We start from the raw sequence: 25,635 nt of genomic DNA, 5'->3' as shown, positions 1-25,635 counted from the left end.
CCATGCTTGATTTAGATGCTTGCTTTCCTTCCTTCCTTCCTTCCTTCCTTCCTTCCTTCCTTCCTTCCTTCCTTCCTTCCTTCCTTCCTTCCTTCCTTCCTTCTCCCCCTCCTCCCCCTCCTCCTCCTCCTCCTCCTCCTCCTCCTCCTTCTTCTGGTGGTAGATGGCTTTGGTTGGGGCAGGCTTGCAAGCCTGAAATGGATACCTGTGATACCTCCCCCTTTATGATCTAGTAAAACTCAAACAAAACCCCTGCTGTTAAACTGGGATTATTGCAAATGGTCTGTATAACTATAAAATAGGATTTGAAAGCAATACAATTAGGTTGAGGGTTTTTCCCCCTGTAAGGATTCCCCCTGCTCCAGATTGTTTGAATGCCTTGATTGCTTAAATGTTTCCAAAGAAGAAAGCATACACGACTTTAATAGCTTCCTAAATTGGGATACCCCTATATATCTTAACCAAGCAGTGGATTAAATTATTGTGCTCATTTTGTGTGCCTCTCTCTCTCAATCTTCCACATAAAATGAACTCTGTAGTGCAAGCCATCAGTCATGATCTGTTAATATCAAACACTCCAAAAAAGGTCTGTACCCTTGTGAATATTCAGTTACTGTATTTGAAGCTGATGCGTGAAACGCTAAGGACATCTAGTGGAGAAAGAGCCACAGGAGAGACATCAGTTCCTGAAAATGTCCTCCCCCCCTCCCCCCTGCTTACATTTCCATTTTCTTTTCTGTGTACCAGTTTGCTTGGTGCCTGAAAATAAACCGTCCTGATAGAAGAGGCTATTCTTTTCCGCTAGCAAAATGATTGCCCTGACGAGGTAGAACTTCTGGCCCTCCAGATATTGTTCAGTCGTCCCTGACTGGCCATGATGTCTGGGGGGTGATGGGAGTCCAACAACATCTGGAGGGGCAACCCTCTCCTGTAACCATTCTCAAAGCCACCCAAGTTTGCATACACATAACTATTAACATCTGGCATTCCTGCTGATGCCCGCTCTTAATATTTCTCTCAGAATACTTAGCCAAATTGACAGACATAATAAGTCAAAAACCAAAAAGTGAAGTAAAAAAAGAATGGAAGTGCCTAAAGGAATACCTCAAAGGTCAAGGTTTGAGGACAGAAATCTGGCTAAGTCTGGAATAACCTTGTGAAGTGAAAGGATATGAAAGAGGGATTTATATCTAGATGTTAGGATAGAGATGATAAAGAAAACAGGAAAACAGGAAGACACAATGAGAGATAAAGAAGGTGCTGTGGGATTGGTGGAAGTCAATGTCTTGTTGTTTTAGTGTTTATAATAACTTGTAAGATATGGATTTGGTTTTTGTTGTTTTTATTGTTGCTTTCTTTAGTTTTCAAATGTTGATTTTTGTGTGTTGTGTATTGTTATTTTTAGATATCTTTCGTGTTGTTGTTGTTGTGTGGAAAATACTAATAAAATTTATTTTAACAAAAAAAAATCTTTCTTTTTTTTTGGGGGGGGGAGTAAATTAAATTGTACATTTTATTTCCCTTTTCCTTTTTTTTCCAGAGTTGTTCTTCTTCTTCTTCTTGTTGTTGTTGAATATTTTTAATTAGGAATTTCAACATAGCAATTCATCAAAAATACATCATCATCATCCCCCATTTCCCCCTCCCCGTCCCCAAGAATCCCCCCCACCGTCCCACCCCCAGGACTTCCCTCAGCTCCTCTCTCTGATTTTTCAGCACATGTTATTCTCTGCATATTATAAAATTGTAAAGATCCTTAATTTATCTATCTATATGTTACCAATAAAAAGTTTGTGTATGTTTATTCAAAACCTGCCAAGGAGTCCAATTCATTTTGTTGTTTCTTTAAGTACTTTGTAAAAGGTTCCCATTCGTCTTTAAAGTCACAGTTGTCCTTATCACGTAATTTATGTGTCAATTTCGCCAATTCCACATAGTCCATCAGTTTCTCTTGCCACAGTTCTTTGGTCGGGGTTCTTCATATTTCTTTTTGACCTGACCCTTTGAACAGTGCCAGGCAGCTGGATCTAGCTACCCTTAACATTTCTCATAATGCCCCTGACCTAGCACGGCTGTAGAAAGTAGTATAGAATTTGAAAGGGTGTCTTGAGGCAGCACAAAGCATCGCTACCACAGCTAGGCAAAGCCCACCAGAAACCACAGGTAGGAAAGAAGAGACCAATCAGGGAACACTTTACTCAGGGCCTCCTCAAACCTGGAGCCACCCCTGAGTGTATAGAATCTCCCCCCCCCCCATATTGTTCTTGATTATTAAGGAGGGAGAAACCTACCACACGATTCTACAGTGATACCTTGGTTTTCAAACTTCCGAAAGTCTGTTCCAAAACCAAAGCGTTCCAGAACCAAGGTGTGTTTTCCCATGGAAAGTAACGCAAAACAGATTAATCCATTCCAGACTTTTAAAAACAACCCCTAAAACAGCAATTTAACATGAATTTTACTATCTGACGAAACCATTGATTCATAAAATGAAAGCAATAAATGTACTACAGTCACACAATCAATCAATCAATCAGTAGCTGAACTGGGTTCCACACAGTCACAAAAACAAAACAAAAAGGAGCCACAAAAACAAAAATGCAAAATAAATAGCAAAAACAGACTCAAAATGGAAGTGTGGCACTCAAAACGGAGCATGTTTGGCTTCCGAAAAAAGTTCACAAACCGGAACACTTACTTCCGGGTTTGCAGTGTTTGGGTTCCAAGTTGTTTGAGTACAGAGGCGTTTGAGAACCAAAGTACCACTGTATAGACTATTAAGGAAAACACAAGCTGGGCGCAGTAATCCATGCCTTAATTACATCCAGGTTCAGTGCTTTTTTCTAGGGGTACGCAGTGGTAGGCATACCCCTAAACATTTTGTGAATCTTTGTACTTTTGTCCATTTACTGTATTTATTTTCCCCCGATTTGAACTATAAAATGGTGATTTTCTTGGCTCAAAATGGGAGTACCCCTAAACATTTTTTTAAAGAAAAAAAGCACTGTGCAGGTTAGACTAATGTAATGCACTTTGTGTACAGCTGCCTCTGAAAGGTGCCTGAGAACTGCAAGTGGTGTAGAATGCAACCTCAAGGTTACTGAGTAGAGCAGGCATCCTCAAACTTGGCCCTCCAGCTGTTTTGGGACTACAACTCCCATCATCCCTAGCTAACAGGACCAGTGGTCAGGGATGATGGGAATTGTAGTTCCAAAACAGCTGGAGGGCCGAGTGTGGGGATGCCTGGATTAGACCCTGCCACTTGTATATATTACACAAATCTTGCAATTGAATTGCCTTCTACTTGGCTTCCAGGCTCCATTATATGCTTACGCTGACCTTTAAAGTCCTAGGGCAGGGCTTGTACAGAAATTCCACCAGAAGGGTCTGCACCTGATGTTGGATCATAGAGAACAGTGGTCCACTTGGTGTATCTTCTACGTTGCTACCCAACAGCTTCCTTGCTAGAGCTGGTTTAGGCGGGCTCAGAAGTGGTGCTGACATAGGAGCCAAATCCTAGGGACTGAGGTCCCTTCAGCCCTCCAATAAAATATTTGAGGGGGCCCAGCTCCCTAAAGTTGATGGGCATTTTCAGTCAATGTGTGTGCATGCACCGTGTCTTGTGATCAATTATGTGGGGCAGAACTTACCTGCGCCACCCAATATTTTATTCAAGTAGGTCCCCCTCGATGCTGACAACAATACTGAGATGCTTCAGTATCTGCAATAAGGTTTAGTTTGGGGGAGCCAGTTTAGGACTTTATGGCCTTGATGATAACCAGGGATTGCATAGTTAGCATATCATTGGTTCAACACATGTTTCTGGTCACAGCTTTGACCTGGTTTTTGCTAACAAGCAGGCTGGTTGGGGTTCCATGGTGGGGGTGTTATTCTTATGGGGATTCCTGAATGCTCTGGGTGATTTTCCAGTTGGTATGTCTAGTGCTCCCATTGAGGTTCTGGTCTCGCTGTTCTATGGTGGAATGGAAAGGGCCATTAACAAGATTTTCCCTCTCAAAAATGCCGAGCCCCAAACGCACTCTGGTTTTTCAGTGAGCTTCAGATGATGAAGTGGGTTGGACAATGGATGGCATGTAAATGGTACAAATCTCATAGTGAAGCTGATGTAATATAAGTTATAGCACACAGTCATGCCTTCCATGTGGCACTGATAATGGTGATGAGAAACTGCTTCTCCATCTCCATGTTATCCACAAGATGTCCAGCAGAGCCTTTCAGAGTGGTTAAGGGACTGGTGAACTCTGGGTCACAGTCTAGAACAGTGTTTCCCAAGCTTGGGTCTCCAGATGTTTTTGACTACAACTCTCATCATCCCTAGCTAGCAGGACCAGTGGTCAGGGATGATGGGAATTGTAGTCAAAAAACAGCTCTGGCTCTGGGAAATTGGTGACCACTCTGTGAAGTTGTCCTCCCTCTGAAGGAGCAGGTACATAGTTTAGTGTTCAATTAATCTTTGTCATTGGTGATCTCAGTTGCAAGGCGTGGCTTTCACCAGCTCCAACTGACTCACCTGTCATTCCTTTGGGGTTTTTTTCAAAAAAAATTCATTTTATAACACAAATAAACAATACAAACAGAAATACAAACAATACGAACAAATTCTTGTCTTATCCTTATTTTTTCTAAACATTGTTAGGTGAGCCTCCCCAAGTCGCCCCATCTGATTTTCATTTTACCTCATCTTTAGCAGTTTCATATATCATAATTTTTAACCATTTTTTTATCACACTTCCTTTTACCATAAAAATCTTCACATTTTATCACTTACAGATAATACTATTTTAAAATACACTATCTTCTACTTCTAACCCTACAGCCTATATCCACTTCCAAAGCTATTCTAAGATTTAAATATTAACATTTTTTCAAATATTCTTTAAACTTCTTCCAGTCTTCTTCCACCGTCTCTTCTCTCTGGTCTTGGAGTCTCCCAGTCAGTTTGGCAAGTTCCATACAGTCCATCATCTTCATCTGCCATTCTTCTATAGTTGGTAAATCTTGTTTCTTCCAATTCTTCACTAATAATAATCTCACAGCTATTGTAGTATACAGAAAAAAATAACATCCTTTTTGGGGATTTCTCCCCCCACTATACCAAGTAAAAAGGCTTCTGGTTTCTTAATAAATATGTTTTTCAACATCTTTTTCAGTTCATTATAGATCCATTCCCATAACTCTTTTACCTTGAGGCACGTCCACCACATGTGGTAAAAGGTTCCGTCTTTTACCTTACATTTCCAGGCACCTGTGGTCATTCCTGGACCAGGATAGCCTAGCTGAGTGGCAGCCATAATACCTGCATTGTGGGATCTTCACTGGCTATCTGTATGTTAGCAGGCCCAAGTTGGAATTAATGTACAAAGCCCTGAATGTATTGGAGTCTAGGTAGCTGATGGAGCATCTCTTCCCATACCAGCCGGCCTCGATTGTGAGGTTGTCAGAGGGGTCTGTTGCACTGTCACCTGATGTGGGATAGGGTCTTCTCTGTGGTTGTGTCTTGACTGTGGAACACTCTTCTCTGAGCGACACCTCTTCAATTAACACGCTTTGGCAATTTGACATTTCTTTTCACTCAGACTTGGTTAGCCTGCTATGGAAGAGTGGATTGTGATGTTTCTATAGATCTGTTCCTATTTATTGGACTTTGTTTTGTGTTCCTCAACTTCCAACACTTTTTGCTGAATGGATGATTGTTTTATTGATTGATGCGTAAACTGCTTTGTGACCATGTTAGACTTTATAGATCACTTTATACCCTATCGAAAGACTGGTGGGGTGGGAGAGAAGGTAAGCTTTGACCGGGCATCAAAAAGATGTCAGTGGAGGCACCCAGTGGACCTTACAGGGGAGAGCACTCCACAAGCAGGGAGCCACAACTGAAAGGGCTCTCTCTTCCAGGTCTCCCTCAAAGGAGGGACCCAGAGAATGACTTCTGATGAAGATCTAAGGTTCCAGATACATTTGTATTGGGAGAGGGGTTCCCTAAGAAACTACTATTGAAGGTCTAATTCCACAGAATTCATTTTTTAAAATTAGAAACGAGGCACAAATAAATACAGCATGTAATCGCTTTGCTCGGCATCTGTTCAATATTGATAACTTGAGATGTTACTCTCAACGTAGACTGCCTTTCCAAGCCATCTGCGCCAAAGGCCCTGACAGGACTTGTTTGCAATTTGCATAGCACTGAAAGTCTGAGATGGGAGAAGGAGATGGCTTGCATAATGAATCTATCAGAAAGAGTGAAGGAATGCAAAATAAACAAATCAACCAGATGAATGCTAATTATCTATCGGCACCATCTTGAAACATCCAGTATTCAGAACAAATCAGTCACGTCACTGGGTGCCTATTCTGCTTTTTGCCCCATCAGCTTTACAGAACGGATATGCGTTCCAGAAAGGTAGCTCCTAAATAAATATTATTTTAGTTTAATTGGATTGAAATTTACTAATGCAAATTCCGATATCTCTAATTCTTTCCCTTCCCTTTTTATGGTAATAACCCTCTAATGGCTTAAGCCTATGAAGGGGGGGAAACACACACATACATACACACACACACACACAGACACACACAAGATTTTTAACTAGCGACTTTACAGGGGGCAGAAAGGAGCAAAGAAGATTTAGTGGTGAAAAGAGCAAATAAATAGGTGCTCCAAGATTAAAAAGAGGGTAGAATTTGCGTGCTGAGCTGTTGAAAGGCCTCTCTGTGTTTAAAGAAAAATATTGTTTGGTGCTTTCACCAGTGTGCATGATCAAAATAAGAGGTACAAATTAGTTCATGGCTGCTGAAGCTACAAAACATCATGCAGAGAGCTGTCTTTGGGAACGTTTTAATGAGGAGAAGAGGTCATCAGACTGTGACATTGCTTTTCAGAATTCTTCAAGAACAACACAGACTTCCTGTTCCAAATGTGGTAAAGAATAAAACAACCTTAGTAGTAATCGTACAACTTTTGAACTGTGTTCCTTGGAAATACAGTGCAGTGCTCATTTTGTAGCTTTAGTTAGCTATCTCAAAGGCTCTCTGCCATATTTTTCCATGTGCCCTTATTTCAAAAGTACAGTGGAATGACAGAGCTCCGACGAGGGCTATATTTATAAAAATAAAGTTTTATTCAGTTCTTCTCAAAGTGATTTTAATGTTTTCCATTGCTCTGGGTGAGATGGTACACTGTGGCTCTCTTCATTAACATTTTCCGTCATTGCAGAAAATAAAATAAAATAAAATAAAATAATAGATATGCAGGATTACCACATGCCATTTGAAAAGGAGGCCAAACATGACTTTGAAATTAAACTCACCACAATTTTAGTTTTTCGGCGTTTCAAAAACATGGTATTTAAAAAATGGAGCAAGCAGCATTCTGGGTCAAATGCCCCTACCCTACTGGTCCCAACGAAAATGCCATTATTCAAATAGGGAATGCATAGAATATGCTGACGGACAGTCAAGAAATCCATTTTGTAGTAGGCAATAAGCAGAGTACTAATTAGATTACCACAGAGTAGTCTAATTATAGTATCATTATTCCTGGTAAATAATAAAACACGCAGAGTACTGGGGGGGGGGGGAATAGGCTCAGTTGTGCTTGGTAGCTGCTAAAGACATTAATAAATCAAGCAAATATTTCTTACTCTTGCTTTTCGCGGCAGCACCGCTGTCTATGTGCAGTTGTTGCTGCATGAGCAAAGCCTATTCTGGCAACCTAGAGAACGGTAATAGCAATTGCTGCTGATCTGCAGGTGTCTTTGTATTGGGAACACACCTGTTTTGAAGCTTGTCTCAGAGCACTGCCAATGTAGGATGAAGTAGTATAAAATTATTCTGCAAGGAGAGGGACGTTGAAAATGCAAGAACTTCTGTCGCAAGCTGTTGCACATCTTTCTCTAGTGCCTAATGGATCGCCTCTGGTGGGGGCAAGGTGTGCCACTTCTGGGAGATGGGGGAAAATCCTGGTGGTGGTCTAGTGGCCGTAGGGCAATTGAAAGGGGTGGGTAGGCCAGGAAACTGACAACGTATAGCCCAGAAGTTCACCTGTAGTCCACACTGTGATCATTTAGGGGGGTGAGCGAAAACATTTTTACTCACCCCAAAGTCTTAATAGATGTTTGCTTCTTTTATTTGAGTAAGTTTAAATCTGTTTTAATATTTTCAGCTGCTATTTATTTGTTTTATGCTGCACACCACCTGAAATCTGAGCAGGGATGGGGAACCTGTGGCCTTCCAGAGGTTTCTGAACTCCAGCTCCCATCAGCCCCAGTCAGAAAAGCCAAAGGTGAGGAATGATGGGAATTGTAGTTCAGCAACCTACGGAGGCATAGTTTATGCCGCCAGTTGACGATCACACAATTTCCCCAAGTATTTTAAGTTTTAGATCATTTTGGGAGTTTTGCTGTATTTTGACCTACACCAGAGGTTTTTTAAAAAATTCCTGCTCTACGTTATTGTTTTGTTGTATTTGGTTATGCTAATTTGTCGGTTTAAATTGGGTTGCAAATTAGGTGGTCCCACCTTCTGTTCTAAAATCTTTTGAAGAAGGGCACTTAATAAAAGGTAGATAAAAATGAATGATTTAAATAAGCAAGTTGATAATAAGCAAACTGGGCTGTGCAAAGCACATTGCTTTGATCAGTGGCAAGCCAACCCCTCTTGTTGACCTACAGTTTCTGGAAATTCTTGCAGCCTGTCATCCTCTCTGTTCTCTCCAGGGGCAGACACCTGTGGAGAGGGTGTTGCCTTGCTTTGGTAGTCTCTAAGATCACACATTGAATGGCTATGGCATTATGGATGCTCTCTGTAGACAGTTTCCAAGGATTGGATTGAAGAATAAATGAAATTTTGCATGTATGCAGAGCCTCCCTAGTTGCCTTCCACAGGCCAATGGTGTGAGCAGAAACATGCCTCATATACGGAGTGCAGTGGAGTATAAGGCCAAATTTTAGTAGTGCCCCACATCTTCCAGAAACGCACCTTTCCATATGCCATCATGTAATAAGGCACAATCAAGAAACGGCTCTGTCCTGGCCTTCACAAGTGAGAGGCAGTCTCAACACACACACACGTTGGCATAATAATGCAGAATTGCCGAATCTACTCGTTACATCAGCTTAATCACCTCATTCTTACAAACAGATTTCTTGGAAGAACTCCTATTCTCTTCACTGTAGAATGCCAAAAAATAGGTAACTGGATTACATTTTCTTTGAAAGCAAATAGAGTGTGCTAAAACATTAGATCTCTGAGACCTGAAAACTTTCTATATGCAATAAACTACCCTGCGGTTGTAAGAATGCAGGGATACACTTCCAGTGCTCACCGCCATGGTGAAAAGCAGCTTCCATGCTAGTAGAGACTGTCCATGCAGCAAATTAATGATAATTTGAGAGTAATTATCCTTGCAAGACCCCCCCCCCCCGGGTCGGGGGGAGATGAGCCACAGATTGTCTGATACTTGCCTCTCGCTAATGCGGGCGGCAGGGGACACTGAGTGAATAGTACTGCACGTATTGGTAACTCTCCAAAGCAGTCACTATGAGAGGAGGTACTTCTGTTTTTTAAGATGGATCTGAATTTGGACTTAAGAAACAGGCGTGTTCTGGTATAAGGAGACAAAATAATCTGCTAAATGAATCATCCACTGAGTGCCAATCCTCTGGAGAGGATTTTCGCCGTAACCGGATTGGTGTGTAAGGGGAGGTGAACCTCTGTTTTCTCTTTATATACATTATATATGCTGTTTTATGATCTGGCAAGCCCTCCCTGAAGAAAGAATTAACTACGAATGGAATGCAATTATTAATGGAGTGTAATTATTGATGGATTGCAAGAGGAAATTAACAAGAACTTCATAATTTTTATGGATTAATTGAAAGAATTGAACTGTGTGAAAACATTGTAATGTTTTGTGGCACTGACCTAAAGAGGACTCTAGCTCTGACTTATCATGGCTTTGGTGAAATACCAGCTTGTTAACAGATGGGAAAGGAATCAAAGAAGATAATGCTGGAAGTCTGCCCAGAGCTATGGCGAGACCCCAGATCTTTTTCAGTTTGGGATAAGGAAGATGGCGTGAAGCTGTCGTGCAGCGACAACTGCAGTCTCTAAAGTGAAAGGGGAAATGCCGGAGATGATGGATTACAACATGAAGATAATGATGAATGTAAAACAAACATTTCACACAGAAATCTACAGAATACAAACTCTTCTTGCAAATTAATGGATATGGAATAGTTAAATACTAAAGGCATCGTATCAGTGGCTGTCAAAATAAAGGATTAGGACTGGAACTGTTGTATTTGGATTAACTAAGAGGATCGGAGCAGTACGAAAGAACAGCATCATTCCCTGAATACCAGAACACAGGAAGTCAACTAAATTGTTTAATTTAGAATTGGATAATTGGCTCTTTTAATTGTATTCTAATTTGGTATTGTATTAATGTGGCTTTCATTGGACTGTTATTAATGAAAAATTAATTTGAAAAATTAACAAGAATGCTGGGATACAAATAAAGATTACTGTTTCCGCCATTGGAAACAGATTGCCGTATTTAAGGCTGGCTAGCTATCTTCTCCCGTACCAGATGGTTTGGTGAAGGATGCATGTCTTACTTCCATTGGAGATGATGGTCCTGCCTCCTTGCTTGATGATAGAATCATTCAGATGATTCTCACAATATGGCTTTCCTTCCCTGAGGAACCCATGAGGCAATCTAGACAAAAATGTTGCATAATTTACACCCTGAGGTGAAATGGGAAGGTGCCACCTCACTACTGAAGCCTTCCTTACCTGGATTGTGTAGTGGCACCCCTGAAGCAGCTGTGACAATGGTGGAGTCCAGTGAGATCTTGCAGAGCTGGTGATGGGGTTCCACTGCCTGAGGCACTGCCTCAGCCTGCCTCATAAGCAAGTAGGATCTGCTCCTGGGCCCGCATCCTATTGGCAGACAGGCCCATAAGCAAAAGTGGGAGAAGCAACAAAATTTCCCTTTGTACGGTAGGCCAGTTTCCACCACCTTCTACATCCTCCATCCAGGCAGGCATCAGAGATGAAGGACACAGTCATAAGACCAGCCTGCTGGACGAGGTCAATCTAGTACAGCATCCTCTTCTCATAGTGGCCAACCAGATGCCTATCAGAAGCCCACAAGCAAGGGCAAGGGCACTCCCCTCCTGAAGCTTTCAGCAACTGGTATTCAGAAGCAGGCTGTCTCTGGTTACAGAGGCAGAGCTTAGCCAACACAGCTGCTAGTTGCCAAACATTCAAAGAGGACATGAAATAGGAGTGAGTGGTGTGGCCTGAGAAGAGGGGCTGTATATAGTTTGGGGGTTGTATTTGGCTCCTGGGCCTGAGGTTCGCCCTGCATCTAGCATGTGGGTCTGAAATAGAGATAATAATGGATGTTCCTCCATATGTCCTTCTTAGAAGGAACTTTTAAATTGCATATAGATTGGGTATCCCATTTAAGTTTTTGAAAGGAAAATGGGGTATTGCTAAAGCTGTTTAAAGAGCACATCAGGTGAGGAGGAAACGTATGGGTAAGTCACTCCTCACAATTTAGGAAAGAAAAAAGGAACTGAAATAACACAAAAGGCCTGGTGTGCAGAGCAATTGGACAGGACTGAAGGAAGAGATGTTTTATTTTGTTTTTGCTACAACAACTCCCGATACATTATGAAGGTGGAACCATTCTTCTAAGGATTAGGTACCTTATCCGCCTACATCAGAGGTAGAGCTTGACTTGACATTTGTTCTAACTACTCTTGAACTCAGATAGGAGGCTAAATTCCATTGTTTTCAAACTCCTGTAAATGTATGGGATATAGCTTCTTTTCCTTTGGAAGCATGGAGGTCAGGTGATATTTTGCAAGAGATGAGTACTCTCTCCACACTCAGTCACACAATATAAAAGATGTTAAGGCTAGACACTGTCAGGTGAAAATCTCTTTAAATGCAGAATGAAAACATGGAGTAAATATAAGGGGAAAATAAACTCTGATAGCTCACTGTTGGTCTTGATTATTAGAAAAGATACATTTGACAGAAATAATATGGGTAGAGGATTCCAGAAATGGGAAAAGAACAATGGTTAGATTTAAGGATTTGATTGTACAATTGAGTTTGATTTCAAAATACCAACTGAGGATAAATGAATGGGATCAATATTTTCAGATCAGATGTCTTATCAGATAGGGATTTGGGAGTATGGTGACTCCCACTGCTGACCCTTCGCAAAACAATTTTGGCAATACGACCAGATGGTAAACAAATATAGGTTTGATACAAAAATGCAATATCTTTTTTTTTTTAAAAAAAGGATACTGTAATAGGGTGCTTTGGGAAGGAAATCTCAGAGCTATCTCAGAAAGGCCATGGCAAAAATATATGAGACAAATAAGCATTTTTATGTTAGTGCATCATGGAAAGAAACCAAATTTAAGAAGATTGTTTAGATGGTATATGTCTCCTTGAAGAATGAATCAGGTATATGTATGGGTATTGGCAATGTGGATTTAGATATATATAACATGTTATGGAATTCCTCAAAAGTTTGAAGTTACTGGTCTCAAAGCCTCACAAATAATTAAATAGCAAAGATTATGTTAAAATTCGATTTTTCTTCATTATATAATGGATGGACAGGACTAAGGATGTGAAAATTTGATTGTTAATTTCTCTATAGTTCTTGGTCATTTATTGGCAACATTCAAAAATTGCTGCTACCAGAGAATGGTTGTTGGTAATGTATTCATGGAGAATATGGTTGACGGAAGAAATTGACAATCTTTACGAAACAAATTCTTGGTTATATGAAGCGAATGAATGTAATTATTTTATTATTTATTGGAACCATAATTTTTTGTTAAGTAGGTTAGATATTTGAAATCACTGCTCATGACTAACTGGAGTTCATTGATTTCAATGGGTCCACTCTGAGTAAAAATTATTCACATACAATCAGGAAAACTGAATTGTTCACTTATGTATATATGATTTATTTTTAAAGTATATATATATATATATATATATATATATATATATATATATATAATAAGTTTGATTAGATATTCTGACTCTTGCTCTTCCAACTGCAAATATGTTATGAAGTATATTCCTTCCTAAACTGCATAAATTTCTCCCTTAAAAGCAAAATGTTGATTGGGGTTTCCAAATCTTACCCTTTACACCTGCTTTTTCTGGTAAATTATATAATTACATGTTTGAGCTCTAACAGTGTCCTTGAATGTCCTTTGCCAGACTTTTCTTTCAGTGATAAGGGCCTGGGAGTTTGGGCTAATCTGACATTCTCCCTGTTCCTGTCTTTCCAGGGTCCAGCTTTCGCTCTGTATTCTTTTCAAGAACCACTGAAGATTAAAAATGTCTTAGGTAACCAGTTAGTTATTATGCACAGTTTTTAGCCAGAACAGTAGCAATCTTTCTTATAAGGAAACGAAAGGTGGGAGGATAGAAGAAAAGGCACATCCGTATTGTTTTCAGTTATCCAAAGCAACATCTACATGCAGACATACGAAAGTTTTAAAAGTGACGTAAGAAGGCACATTTGATTCATTAGCTGGGATATTTGCAGAATGCAGCAGCTTTACTTGTAAGTAAGCCCTTATAAATGATAACAGTGATTTCCTGTTGAATACTTAAGTTTTTTTCTGCCCTTTGATGAATGCAATTCGAATTTTTTTATAGCTGTGATAAAAAAAGGCAGCGCATTAGATCATGATGAGGTTATAACGGAGAGAATCTGTGATGACTTCACTGTAACGAAAGCATGTACAATCACAGAAAATCAGGCATAACATCAAGGCTGGTTGTCACATTTTAATGAGTATGGTCGCATCCTTTGTTGGTGCAAAGCATTGCCTCTTCACTGGAATGCACTGACATTAGCTGCAACATCGTTATTTTAGACTTCCCTCATGTTATTCTGTAAAAAAAAGAAAAGAAATGTAAAATACAAAGTTAAAATATGTGTCTTATGCTAGTCAGGTTTATTACCAATCCGTATGGCTGCATAAACACCAAGCTTTTGAAGCACATTTGAAACACACATCCCAAGAAATGCTGGTAACTATAGTTTAAGGGTTCTGGGAATTATAGTTCCCCGAAGGGGTAAAAGTTTCTAAGATTCTTGGGGGAGTGTGCGCTTTAAATGTATGGTGTGTGCACATTAATGATATTTAGGTTGGCCACTTGAGCATTAAGCACACTTTCCTACAATATATGCATTTTTAATGCATATTACTTGGCTAGAGAACTACATTGCAAAATTCAGGGAAGTGTGAATTTTGAAGGATATCTGGGTATCAGTTTGTGTACTGTTTAGGAAAGCGCAAATTAGGTTGGTTAGCCTTCAAGTGTGAACTGAATCAAATTCCTTCTCCATCTCTAGCCACCCCAAATTCCCCAAACACTTTCTCTATTTCCTGTAAACTCTGCTTGTCTAGCTGACACAGCCGAGGGCAGCAAACAACTATGAAAATTTCTCCCTCTGTTATGTCTGCCATGCTTCATAGTGGCAGATCAGGACGTAAGCCCCTGATAGGACTGGTTTCCCAGGTACAGTCACAGAATTACAAAAGCCATCCTGGCTTCTTATTTGATCCCAGAATGACCGCTCCTCACATTAAATGGGGGGCGCCCTTTGCGTGGCTCTCGTGCAGCCCCCTGGACCCTATGCGGCACCATTAACACAGGCTTGGCTTTGCCTTCCCCCAGGTGGGATACCTGGAGGTGTCCGCCTACCTCAGCCAGTTGCCCAATCCCGCCTGGGGAGGCGTTGCCAAGGTGATCAGGACAGGTAGGGGGAGGGACCACCCTGCTCACACAGTAGGGAGAGGATCTTACCTGGGAATCGTCAGTTGGCTCCAGAGCTTCTCCCACCCTACCCACCCTCAGTTAAGACTTCTTTTGTGGGTGCTGCTACATCAAGGTTGCTGTTGAAGGGCTGGAAAGGAATTCTCCTGCATTGGCAGGTTTGCTTTCCCCATAGCAAAACGTCACAACTTTGGCGGTATCAGGCCTTGGGCGAAATCCTTTAGTCTATCTTCCCTAAATGGGTGGGCGTGCAGCGGTGACTCACGCCCCCCTTCTCTTTGTGGCGGCGATACTGGGGTCCCCCGTTAAAGGGGTTGTTTTGAGGGGAGGCTTTGGCCATACGCCGAGAGGTTGTCATTGCTCTAACCTGCAATGGCGACGTAATGGGGGTGGGCCCTCTCTGCTTGAACATGTGTTCTCCAGAGCTAGCCCATCCCCCCCCACTGGATAACCCTGATGTTCCCCGGATCCCTGATGGGGGACTGGGAGGGATAAACGCCCAATGCCTGAGCCAAGCTCTACCCACAACTGAAACATAATAAATTTGTGGCATCTCCCAAGGGCAGTACAGCTCGCAAGTGCCAGACAGGGCAGAGAAAGCAGTCTCTCCCTCTCTTGCTGTGCCGTTGCTCGCCACTATTGGCCACACCAACAAAGTAAGCAGAGTTCATCTGCTGGAAATGTAAAGAAAAGGAAGGCATCTTTTATCATATGTGGTGGAATTGTAAAGTAATAAAGGAATTATGGGAGATGATATATAATGAATTTGGGGGTAGGGTGGGAAATGTTGAAACGTTTGTTAAAAAACCAGAAGCCTTTTTTGTTAGGAATTGTAGGTGCAGAGATACTGAAGGAATAGAAAAGACTGTTTATGTATGCAATGACAGAGTTGGAAAGACGACAAGGTCCCTACCAGAGCAGAATGGCAAAATAAGCTATAGGACTATGCAGAGTTGGCAAAAATGACTGGGAAAATCAGAAACCAGGAAGATCAAAACTTCAATAAAGAATGGGGAAAATTTATATTATACTTGAGAGACCACTGTAAACATCTGAACTCTTTAGCAGGTCTTAAATAACTCTTGGCCACCTCATGAGAAGAGAAGACTCCCTGGAGAAGACCCTGATGCTAGGAAGGATGGAGGCCACAAGGAGAAGGGGACGACAGAGGATGAGATGGTTGGACAGTGTTCTCGAAGCTACCAGCATGAGTTTGACCAAACTGCAGGAGGCAGTGGAAGACAGGTGTGCCTGGCTTGCTCTGGTCCATGGGGTCACGAAGAGTCGGACACGACTAAACGACTAAACAACAACAACAAATGTTACATAGACTTTGGACATAACGGAGAACTGAAAAACTAGAGTGATTTATAAAATGCAGTTGAAAAAGTTAGCTAAAGAAGCCATGGAGGGGAGGAGGGAAGTCTAGAGATTTGGAAGAACCTTGTGTAATTTTTTGGGGGGTGGGGGTGGGTGCTGATTTTGAATGTGAACATATTTGTAAAACCAAATAATTTTTTTTTTAAAAAGGAAGCAGAGTTCAAATGGATGGAGAGAAGTGATTTGGGGTGATTGGATGGTCAATGGGAATGAAGGTGTGTGTGTGTGTGTGTGTGTGTGTGTGTGTGTGTGTGTGTGTGTGTAATTGCACTGAGGTCCAGGCATTATGAGCCCTCAAAACTTGTACCAGGCCTCAGAAGAACAAGTTTTGCAGGCATCTCTAAAATTCACATATAGATTCAAAGCAAGCAGCCAATATCTTCTGCGGCGGGTTTCTAGCACCCTCTTTGTTGACAAAACGAAATTTGCCTACTTAAAAAAGGAATACATTTGATGATCATTTGAATAGGCCCTTATCTGGTAAGTTCACAGTCCATACTAATGCTGTCTGTATGTTTATTTTTTTTAATCCTCTCTACGGCCAAAAATATAAATAATAGAGAATGGTCAATAGCAGAAAGTGGGTCTTTAAAGGACTGCTTCTGTCCTGTTTCCACCAGTGTAAATATTAACACTGTAATATGTGGGAATTTTGGTTCTGGCTTTGTACTGTGTGATTTATTTATTTTTAAAGAATAGATTGGATTTATTTCTTCTCTTTTGAGATGGTCTTAGAACTGAAGTGGCTTTGTTTCAATAATATTTGCAGAGACACTAGTTTGGAATATGCACCAGTAATTGCTGAACTTCTGCAGTGCCTGTGTAATTGTATTAAAAAGAAAGTAGATTCTTTCTGCAAAAATTCTTCCAGAGGCCTGAAAAACTGTTCTACTCGAATTAAAGAGCTGAGTGTGATGATCTTGCCCCCTAGTGGTTTGCAAAGATGATAATTGCTAGTACCACAGTTAATTATTGGCTCTGGAGCTTTTCGGTCAATGGGTGGGAAGTTTAAATCTCAGCAGGTACAATTGCCTCTGAAATTAAAACAACACTTTTCAAATCAAAAGGCCTGATTTATTATTGGCACATGGACACCCAAGCTAGGTTGTGGGGGAGGTGATGATGGGGAAACTTCGACAGACAATTCACAGGTTCCCTATCAAATTCATTAGCATAATTGGAAACGGAAACTTCATTCAGCGGTTTCCAACCTCTTTTAATGGATGCCAAGTATTATTTTCATTTTCAAGGCTCTGCCGGCTTGCAAAGTGAGTTAGTATGTAGACCTGGGAATCCCACTGTGACAGGCTGCACAGTGCTTTGGAAAGGCTACATTCATTCTGTTACCCAGGAACTTAAGAGTTAAGGTCATCTAGATGACATTGGCGCCATCACAGCCAGTTTAGCAGCTTGGGATTGCACTATTCAAGAGGTTCCTGCCATGCTGAAACCACCATTCCATGTCAGGCAATGATGCCAATTCCAATATGGCTGACTCCCCACTCTGACCTGAAGGTCTGCTCCATAATTCTTCGCCGGGCATTGATAACCAGCAAAATCATGAAGCCACACTTTGAAGAGTCTGCGTAAGTTGTGACAGCCCTGTGAGGTAGCATGATATGGAAGGATTGAAAGAAGGCAAGAAAGTTAAATGGAAAGGGATAGAGAGATGGAGGGCTGATTCTGCCATTAGGCAGAGTGAGGCAATTGCCTTAGGCGGCAGATGTTGTTGGGGGGCCCCAGTCAGTAGTTGCCATTGGAGGATAGACCTGTCATGGCTAGCCTACAACTAGACTGCTGTCTCAGATGTGGAGATGTGGAGAATGCCTACCATGTTCACACCCTAAGCTGAAAGCACCGTGGTACCATTTTAAACAGTCATGACTTCCCCCAATGTATTATGGGAGGAGCTGTAGCTTTTTAAGGGTGCTGAGAGGTGTCTGGAAACCCCTGTTGCCCTCATAGAGCAACAGCTCCCATATTTCCCTGGGAAGAAGGATTGATTGTTAAATCATTCTGAGAATTGTAGCTCTGTGGGGGGAATAGGGAAGTTTTACTTACGAACAGCTGCTGGATTTCTACCTGTGAATTAGCTGGATAAGAAGTGGACTCGGTTTTACATGGCATGCTTGTTGGAGGTATGGCTGAGGGAACACACGGAGGCCTGGTCCTTTCTGTAGGCCACAATTTATCACCCAGCATTGGCATGACAACCACAAAAAGTACAAACTCACACAGGCGTGATGGAACGAGGGAGGAACGAAACATAGTATAATAAACACTACTTATTTCAAAGTGCATTAATAAGGGGGCTAAGCATATATGCCCATTTGACCACTTCGATCTGGAGAACTGGTATTTTACAAGTGCCACATAATTTCTCTTCCTCGCTTGTAAGGAGTTGATCTTTCAGTATGGCAGCACCGAGGTTAAGCAATTTGTAATTAACTTCTAACGTTTATTGACAGTTTTAATGTATGTTTTACACAAATCCTCACTACCACCTTCTCGCTTATAACCTCAACACCATCTCTTCCTCTTCTTGGTCATCTTCTGGATCATTCTTTATAGCTGGATCTTCTCTTGAGGAGATCTCATGCTGATACTGGGCTTCTCATTGCATCTGCTGCCACCTTCGTTCTTGAGGCCTGGCTCGTAAAGGGGAGAATTGGGGTTCAAAGTAGGGTTTAGTATGTGTTTGGATTGGGTTGTCAGGAGCCTCAGGTGGAAACATCCACAAGCCAAAGGCACTTCAGGTGGATTTGAGACCTTTGTGGGTTCTTCCAGGTCCTAACTGCCTTGGCTTTTGTTATGTACTGAAGTTCTCACCCTGGGCCAGCAGGGGGATACTGTTGATAGTTTTCACTCAGGTCCACATATGCAAATAGGGGATTGAAAGTGACGTTCAGTGATTGGATAGTTACAGAAAATGGTTATAGTTGCGTTGTAGTGGAGCTCTACATAAGCAGGCTGGCTGAACCCTCCAGTTCAGTTCTGTTCTGGGTCTGTGAATAAACAAGAGCTGTTTGGAGAATTGCTGTGCCGTCTGATGTGTTCACCCACAACTTAACAGCTTTCTCCGTGAGGTACCATGCCTCTTCCTCATAATACTTGTGGCACACCTATCTCTTTTTCCCCATGTCTGTCCATATTCATCTATTGTGCAATTTCAATCCTTCATTCCCTTCGGCACCTGCTTTGCCCAGCATTCTCCCTCTATCTCTCTTTCCTCATCATTGTCCTCCGTGTTCAGTTTTCAGTTCATTATTTCAGCCATGGTATTTGGGAGTGCATTTATAATTATAAAAGAGCAAATTTTGTTTCAAACCAGAATGGGCTACTTCTGATTTTATTATTTTTTTGGTAACTGTTCAGCCACAATCATTTTTCACCCCTTCGCTTCTAGTGACACAAAGCTCAGCTGCTCACATAGACAAAAAGTGATAAAAGTATTTGGCTTAGAACTTCATAGAATGATGAAATGTTAGAGGGGGAGAAAGACCCGGTAGGTCATTCTGTGCATCCCCTGCCAGTGCAGGATCTTGACCTACTGTATCATATCTATTCTAGTGCTCCACTAAGTCTGCTTTTAAAGGAGCAAAAATGATGGGGCTTAACATTACTTTGTCACGCGGAACCATTCTTCAGGCTTTTGAGACTCACTGTCATGATTTTCTATCCATCATAATATATCTAAATTTAACACTTTTAACACCACAACAGTACTACATAACCTTTATTTCTTTCCTGCTTTTATCCAGTTGGGCACCCATTTTATTAGCTTGCTATTTAATCCATTGAGCCTATCTATATAGCATATATACTTTCAATTTTTTATATCCTCTTCCTTTCATTCCATCGGTACTCATTTCTAACGAGTGACTCCTTGCCATTTGTTTTGTATTCAGGATCAAATACACATCACATCACTTATGAGTGATACAAACGTGTATTGTTGCCAAGTCACCCCAATCTCTGAGCGGTGTGAAATTTTGGGGGTTCCAGGTGCTCTCCCAGGGTTTGTGTTTCCTTTCGTATTGTGTCATAGTGGAGGCTGTGGCCTCTTGGGCTCGCCAATTGGAAGGTCAGCAGTTCGAATCTGCGTGATGAGGTGTGCTCCCGTTGTTCTGCCCCAGCTCCTGCCAACCTAGCAGTTTGAAAGCACACCAGTACAAGTAGATAAATAGGTATCACTGTGGCAGGAAGGTAAACAGTGTTTCCATGCACTCTGGTTTCCGTCACGGTGTCCCGTTGCACCAGAAGTGGTTTAGTCATGCTGGCTAAGTGACCCGGAAAGCTGTATGTGTACAAATGCCGGCTCCCTTGGCCTGAAAGTGAGATGAACACTGCAACCCCACAGTCGCCTTTGACTGGACTTAACCATCCAGAGATCCTTTATCTTTATCTTTATAATATATGATTAGTTTTACGAATATACAATCTGAGCCAGTGATGGAGGGGTTCACAGCATCAACACCCCAAAAGGGTTTTGTTTGCCCCCGGAACTAAAGTCTTGGATTGAAATAGAAATAAAATATTGCTCCCAAACATCGCTTTGACTCTGCATCTTGCTTGCTTTACTTCTTGGTCACATCACACTGCAAAACTCTACTCCAAACTTTGCCTTTGTCTGTTGAGGCAGTGACTCCTGCCTGTTTGCTTCTGACACCAGTGTAACTCATGTACAGCTTGTGGTCTGCTAGAATGTCTAGATCTTTATGACATACATTGCTATCAAGGCAGATACCCATCCATCGTATGTTTGTTCATCTAATTCTTACCACTATAATGCAGAACTTTGTGTTTATCTCCTGAAATTCATTTCATTACTTTTGATCCAAGTCTCCAACCTGCCAATATGGCCTTAATTCCCATTTCTGTCTTTTATAATACTATCTAACCTAGTCAGCTTCTTGTCATCTATGAATCTGATGAGCATCTCCCCTACTCCTTCATCCCAAGTGATGTTAAGCATCACTCATAATAGGCATAATAGGTTTAAATGTAAACTCAGCAGAGAAAGCCAAGATTTTACTGCAGCTGTGACTGGACACTAGTGAGTCAGCTGTTGTTCCAGTCTTCCATGCAAAAAAATTAGGCTGCAATCCTCCACACACTTATCCCAGGATTACTAGAATTATAGAATTGTAGAGTTGGAAGGGACCCTGAGGATCATCTAGTCCAACCCCCTGCAATGCAGGAATATGCAGCTGTCCCATATGGGGATCAAACCTGCAACCTTGGCGTTATCAGCTGCGTGCTCTTACCAACTCAGTGGGCCTTGTTTGGGAGACAATATATGTGATAGGGTTGTGTAGCTCTATTTGTCTAAAAATTTGAGTTCAGTCCATGTTGCAGGTTGCTGAAGTCGAAGTTTTCAACCGAAAAATTTCCCCATACGAAACATCCAGTTCGTCAAAGAGCAGTATCAAATTATTTCCTTGTACCTTTTCCCAGGTATCTAGTGCAAAAGCGCTGTGCTCCATTGACTTGCATGCGGTTGTCTGAAATGTCTAAAATAAAGCAATTAAAGTTTTTTATGTAAAATAAGAGCTGAGCAGAAACATCTGACTTTCCTGGTCTCTCTCTCTCTCTCTCTCTTTTTGCCACAAGAGAGGAAGACACCAGTGTACTGTCCAGTCACATCCTCCTTTTGAATAACACCTATCATCAGATCTAAAATTAGATATTGCCCGCTATCCTATTTTTCATCTTTGGGATTGCTACTGTTATACAGTGGTACCTCGGGTTACATACTGTCAGGGGTTCAGGAGCAGAGGCACAGGGGAGAGAGGAGATGGAGAGCGAGGGGGAGGAATCCGAGGGGAGCGTAGGAGATGACAGTGGTCCGAGGGATTCCATGAGCCTCTCCAGCGAATCGGAAGATTCACAGAAGGGGGCGCCGGTGGCCAGGGGTAGGGGGTTCCCAAGAAGAACGCCCCAGGAACAAGGCAGCAGCAGGGACTCCCAGAGTAGTAGTTGGAAATCAGGACCGGCTTCCCCACCAGAGCGGAGTGGGGGGGAAGAGTCCCAAGCATCAGGGCCAGTGCATTCCCCACCAGGAAGAGAAGACGAGACAGGGCTGACCACGCCTCCATCGGAGAGTCAGACAACGGGGGGGAGGTCAGATCCTACCAGCGTCCCGGAAGGGGGAAGCAGTGACACAAGTAGTGTGACGGTTAGGAGAAAGGTCACTGGGTTGGCGCGAGAGGCAAGTTCAAATGTACAGGAGCGCGGGACAGCAGAGAATGAGGATTGGGAACCGGGTCCTAAAGCCCGCCGGAGGCAGGGGGAGGAGCTAAGCGGCTCAGCGTAGGAAGAGTCCAGAAAGGGCAATGCCCCAGCGGGCAGAAGGACCCAGAGGAGGAGAGAGCAGCGCAAGAGGTGGAGCAGGGCTAGGATCTTAAACTGGTGTCTTAAACTGGAGACTCAGACGGGACTTCGCCGATCTAGGGTTTAAGACGTAGGGCTGCACGCTGTGGCTTTGAAATGGAAACTGAACTTCAATAAAGACTTTTGTACATTACGACAGCCTAGTGTTGGTCCTCTGTGAGCTGGGACCTAGAGGCAGCTCTGACACATACGCTTCAGGTTACAGACTCCGTTAATCCAGAAATAGTACCTTGGGTTAAGATCTTTGCTTCAGGATGAGAACAGAAATCGTGCTCTGGCGGTGCAGCGGCAGCAGAAAACCCCATTAGCTAAAGTGGTGCTTCAGGTTAAGAACAGTTTCAGGTTAAGAACGGACCTCCGGAACGAATTAAGTACTTAACCCGAGGTACCACTGTACAGTTCGCATTTAAGAATTGTGCAGCGGGCAGAAATCCAAGCATTTGCAATATCCCCACCCCAACAAAAGTGGGAACTTGTGCTGGTCATACAGCCGCACGAGAGCCCTCTTAATAGAAGAAATTAGCAACCGTACCTATGAAATACCTTCTTCCAACTCTCATTCTTCTTCACAGCTAGGGGAAGATCTGTCACATTTGGCAGACGGCTTCAGGGAGCGATGGCAAAACCCTTCTGTCCTTGGCTTTCTAATGTTCCTGTCAGTGCTACGAGGAAAAAGAGTTGGCAGGATATGTGAAGAGACTTGTGCTTAGCAGAGGACTGCTGCCAGCCAGGTTAGAACTGATGTGCCCTTTCTTTGCTGCTGCCGCTTTATGATTTAATTTACTCAGTTTGTCCTCACAACAAGCTTGGGAGATAGGAAAGACCAGTGCTTTTTTCTTGTGGCACTCAGCGGTATACAGTACCAGCACAATTTTTTCTAGAAATAAAGCCCCGGGAATAAGCTGAATATTTCTGAATTGTTTCTGTTCGTGCGCATATATATACAAAACTTAGTGCTATTTAAATTAAAGAATTGCCAGCTGCACACTTGATTTTATGGGTGGATATCTTATTGCTGTCAAAATTTGCTCCAGGCTAATCCTTGGCAGGCACAAAGTCGACACAGAGGGCAACCTAATGAAGAATTCCACTTGGCTGAATTAAGGCTGCGCGAAAATAATGTTTGTGGATTGAGATGCTTTTATTAGCTGATATTGCTGAGAAATAAATAAATAAATAGATTCTCTCTTAATAGTTACCTTTGACTGCCTTGTAGGTTGGGGAGAAGAACCAAAAAGAGGCATTTCTGTGACTGCAAGAATGGCGACTGTGTGTCCCCAGAACAATATAGCTGTTTGTATGCAGATATAATGGAGGGCAGAGGGGCAGACCTTGAAGAATCTGCTGAAGTCTCATGTTTTCTATTTGTATCTCATTTTATTCCAAGGGAGGGACCTCAGGGGTCATCTGCTCTAACTTGGGATGTTGGAGAATGTTGACAAAAATGGAAACATGTCCAGAAGAGAAATTACGTGGGGCTGCCCTTGAGACTGACCCAGAAACTCCAGTGGGTGCAGAATGCTGCAGCGAAACTCCTTACGGGGTCCTCGCCACAGGATCACATTCACCCAGTGCTATACCAGCTGCACTGGCTCCCGGTAGAGTACAGGATCAGGTTTAAGGTGCTGGTTTTAACCTTTAAAGCCCTATATGGCCTAGGACCCTCATACCTATAGGACCGCCTTTCCTGGTATGTCCCACAGAGGAACTTACGGTCTTCAAATAAAAACATCTTGGAGATACCAGGCCACAAGGAGGTTAGGCTGGCCTCGACCAGAGCCAGGGCTTTTTCAGCTGTGGCCCCGATCTGGTGGAACACTCTGTCACAAGAGACTAGGGCCCTGCGGGACTTGACATCTTTCCGCAGGGCCTGCAAGACGGAGCTGTTCCACCAGGCCTTTGGCCAAGGCACAGTCTGACCCCCTCTCTCCTGCTGTAATCCTCATAGAACTCTAGCCCAATGGCTGCCATTAATTTGATTCTGAATTGATTCTAGAATGTATTTTAATTAATTGTGTGATTTTATGTACACTGTGCTTTTTTACTTGTTGCTAGACGTTCTGAAGGGACGCAGGTGGTGCTGTGGGTTAAAGCCTCAGCGCCTAGGACTTGCCGATCGAAAGGTCGGCGGTTCGAATCCCTGCGGTGGGGTGCGCTCCCGTTGCTCGGTCCCAGCGCCTGCCAACCTAGCAGTTCGAAAGCACCCCCGGGTGCAAGTAGATAAATAGGGACCGCTTACCAGCGGGAAGGTAAACGGCGTTTCCGTGTGCGGCTCTGGCTCGCCAGAGCAGCGATGTCACGCTGGCCACGTGACCCGGAAGTGTCTTCGGACAGCGCTGGCCCCTGGCCTCTTAAGTGAGATGGGCGCACAACTCCAGAGTCTGTCAAGACTGGCCCCTACGGGCAGGGGTACCTTTACCTTTACCTTAGACGTTCTGAGCCCAGCTTTGGCCGGGGAGGGCGGGATATAAATAAAAAATTATTATTATTATTATTAATATTAATCCAGCAAATAAAATCAGTATCCACTGTTGTTGCTGCTTTCAGTACGCAAGTGATATGGTTGGGCCGGTCCTGTTAATTACAGGAGGCAAAGTGAGGTGACCGCCTCGGGCGGCAGGGTCCACAGGGGCAGCAGATCACAATGTGGATCTTTCTTCCTCCCTTGTTCCTGATGTACATCTTCACTTACACCTTCCCTAACTGAGAGGGATAGGCGCCATTTTGTTAATTCACCTCAGGAGCCAAAATGTCTTGGGCGAGCCCTGATAACTGATGACATTTCATTCCATTTTCATTGTGTATCCTTGGCACTGAAATGAACGGAGTGGAATAATTAACTACATAAATACTTACTTACTTACTTTGCCAAACCTTTATTAGGCATTACAAATTACATAAATATCGTAAGTTAAGATAGTGAGGCCAACAACATTGGAACAGAAGACTAACTGCAGCAGAACGGAAGCGGTGCTGCATGTGATGAAAGGAGGGCGGAACAGA

General features: G+C 42.6%; 1 protein-coding gene and 2 long non-coding RNA genes across 5 annotated transcripts in view; 1 reads left to right on the top strand and 2 right to left on the bottom strand.

Moving 5' to 3' along the window:
* Positions 1 to 3,687, bottom strand: part of LOC310825661 — a 190,752-nt gene extending 187,065 nt beyond the window's left edge. The window contains exon 1 of the long non-coding RNA XR_014555403.1: positions 3,651 to 3,687. This is a non-coding gene — a long non-coding RNA (uncharacterized lncRNA). The remainder of the gene's footprint in view (positions 1 to 3,650) is intronic.
* Positions 1 to 25,635, top strand: part of TFEC (transcription factor EC) — a 130,210-nt gene that overhangs the window by 12,309 nt on the left and 92,266 nt on the right. The window lies entirely within an intron of this gene.
* Positions 13,268 to 23,926, bottom strand: LOC310825692. Of its 2 annotated transcripts, XR_014555448.1 has the most exons (4): positions 23,832 to 23,926; positions 23,165 to 23,294; positions 18,744 to 18,891; positions 13,268 to 13,969 (listed from the first exon to the last, which is right to left on the bottom strand). It is a non-coding gene; the product is annotated as an uncharacterized lncRNA (long non-coding RNA). The 2 variants fall into 2 exon arrangements; XR_014555449.1 differs by lacking the exon at positions 13,268 to 13,969 and having other exon boundaries at positions 18,234 to 18,891.

Source organism: Podarcis gaigeae (assembly GCF_964106915.1).
Source record: "Podarcis gaigeae genome assembly, chromosome: 10".
Taxonomy (NCBI): domain Eukaryota; kingdom Metazoa; phylum Chordata; class Lepidosauria; order Squamata; family Lacertidae; genus Podarcis; species Podarcis gaigeae.
This window is presented reverse-complemented; position numbering and strand designations above follow the sequence as displayed.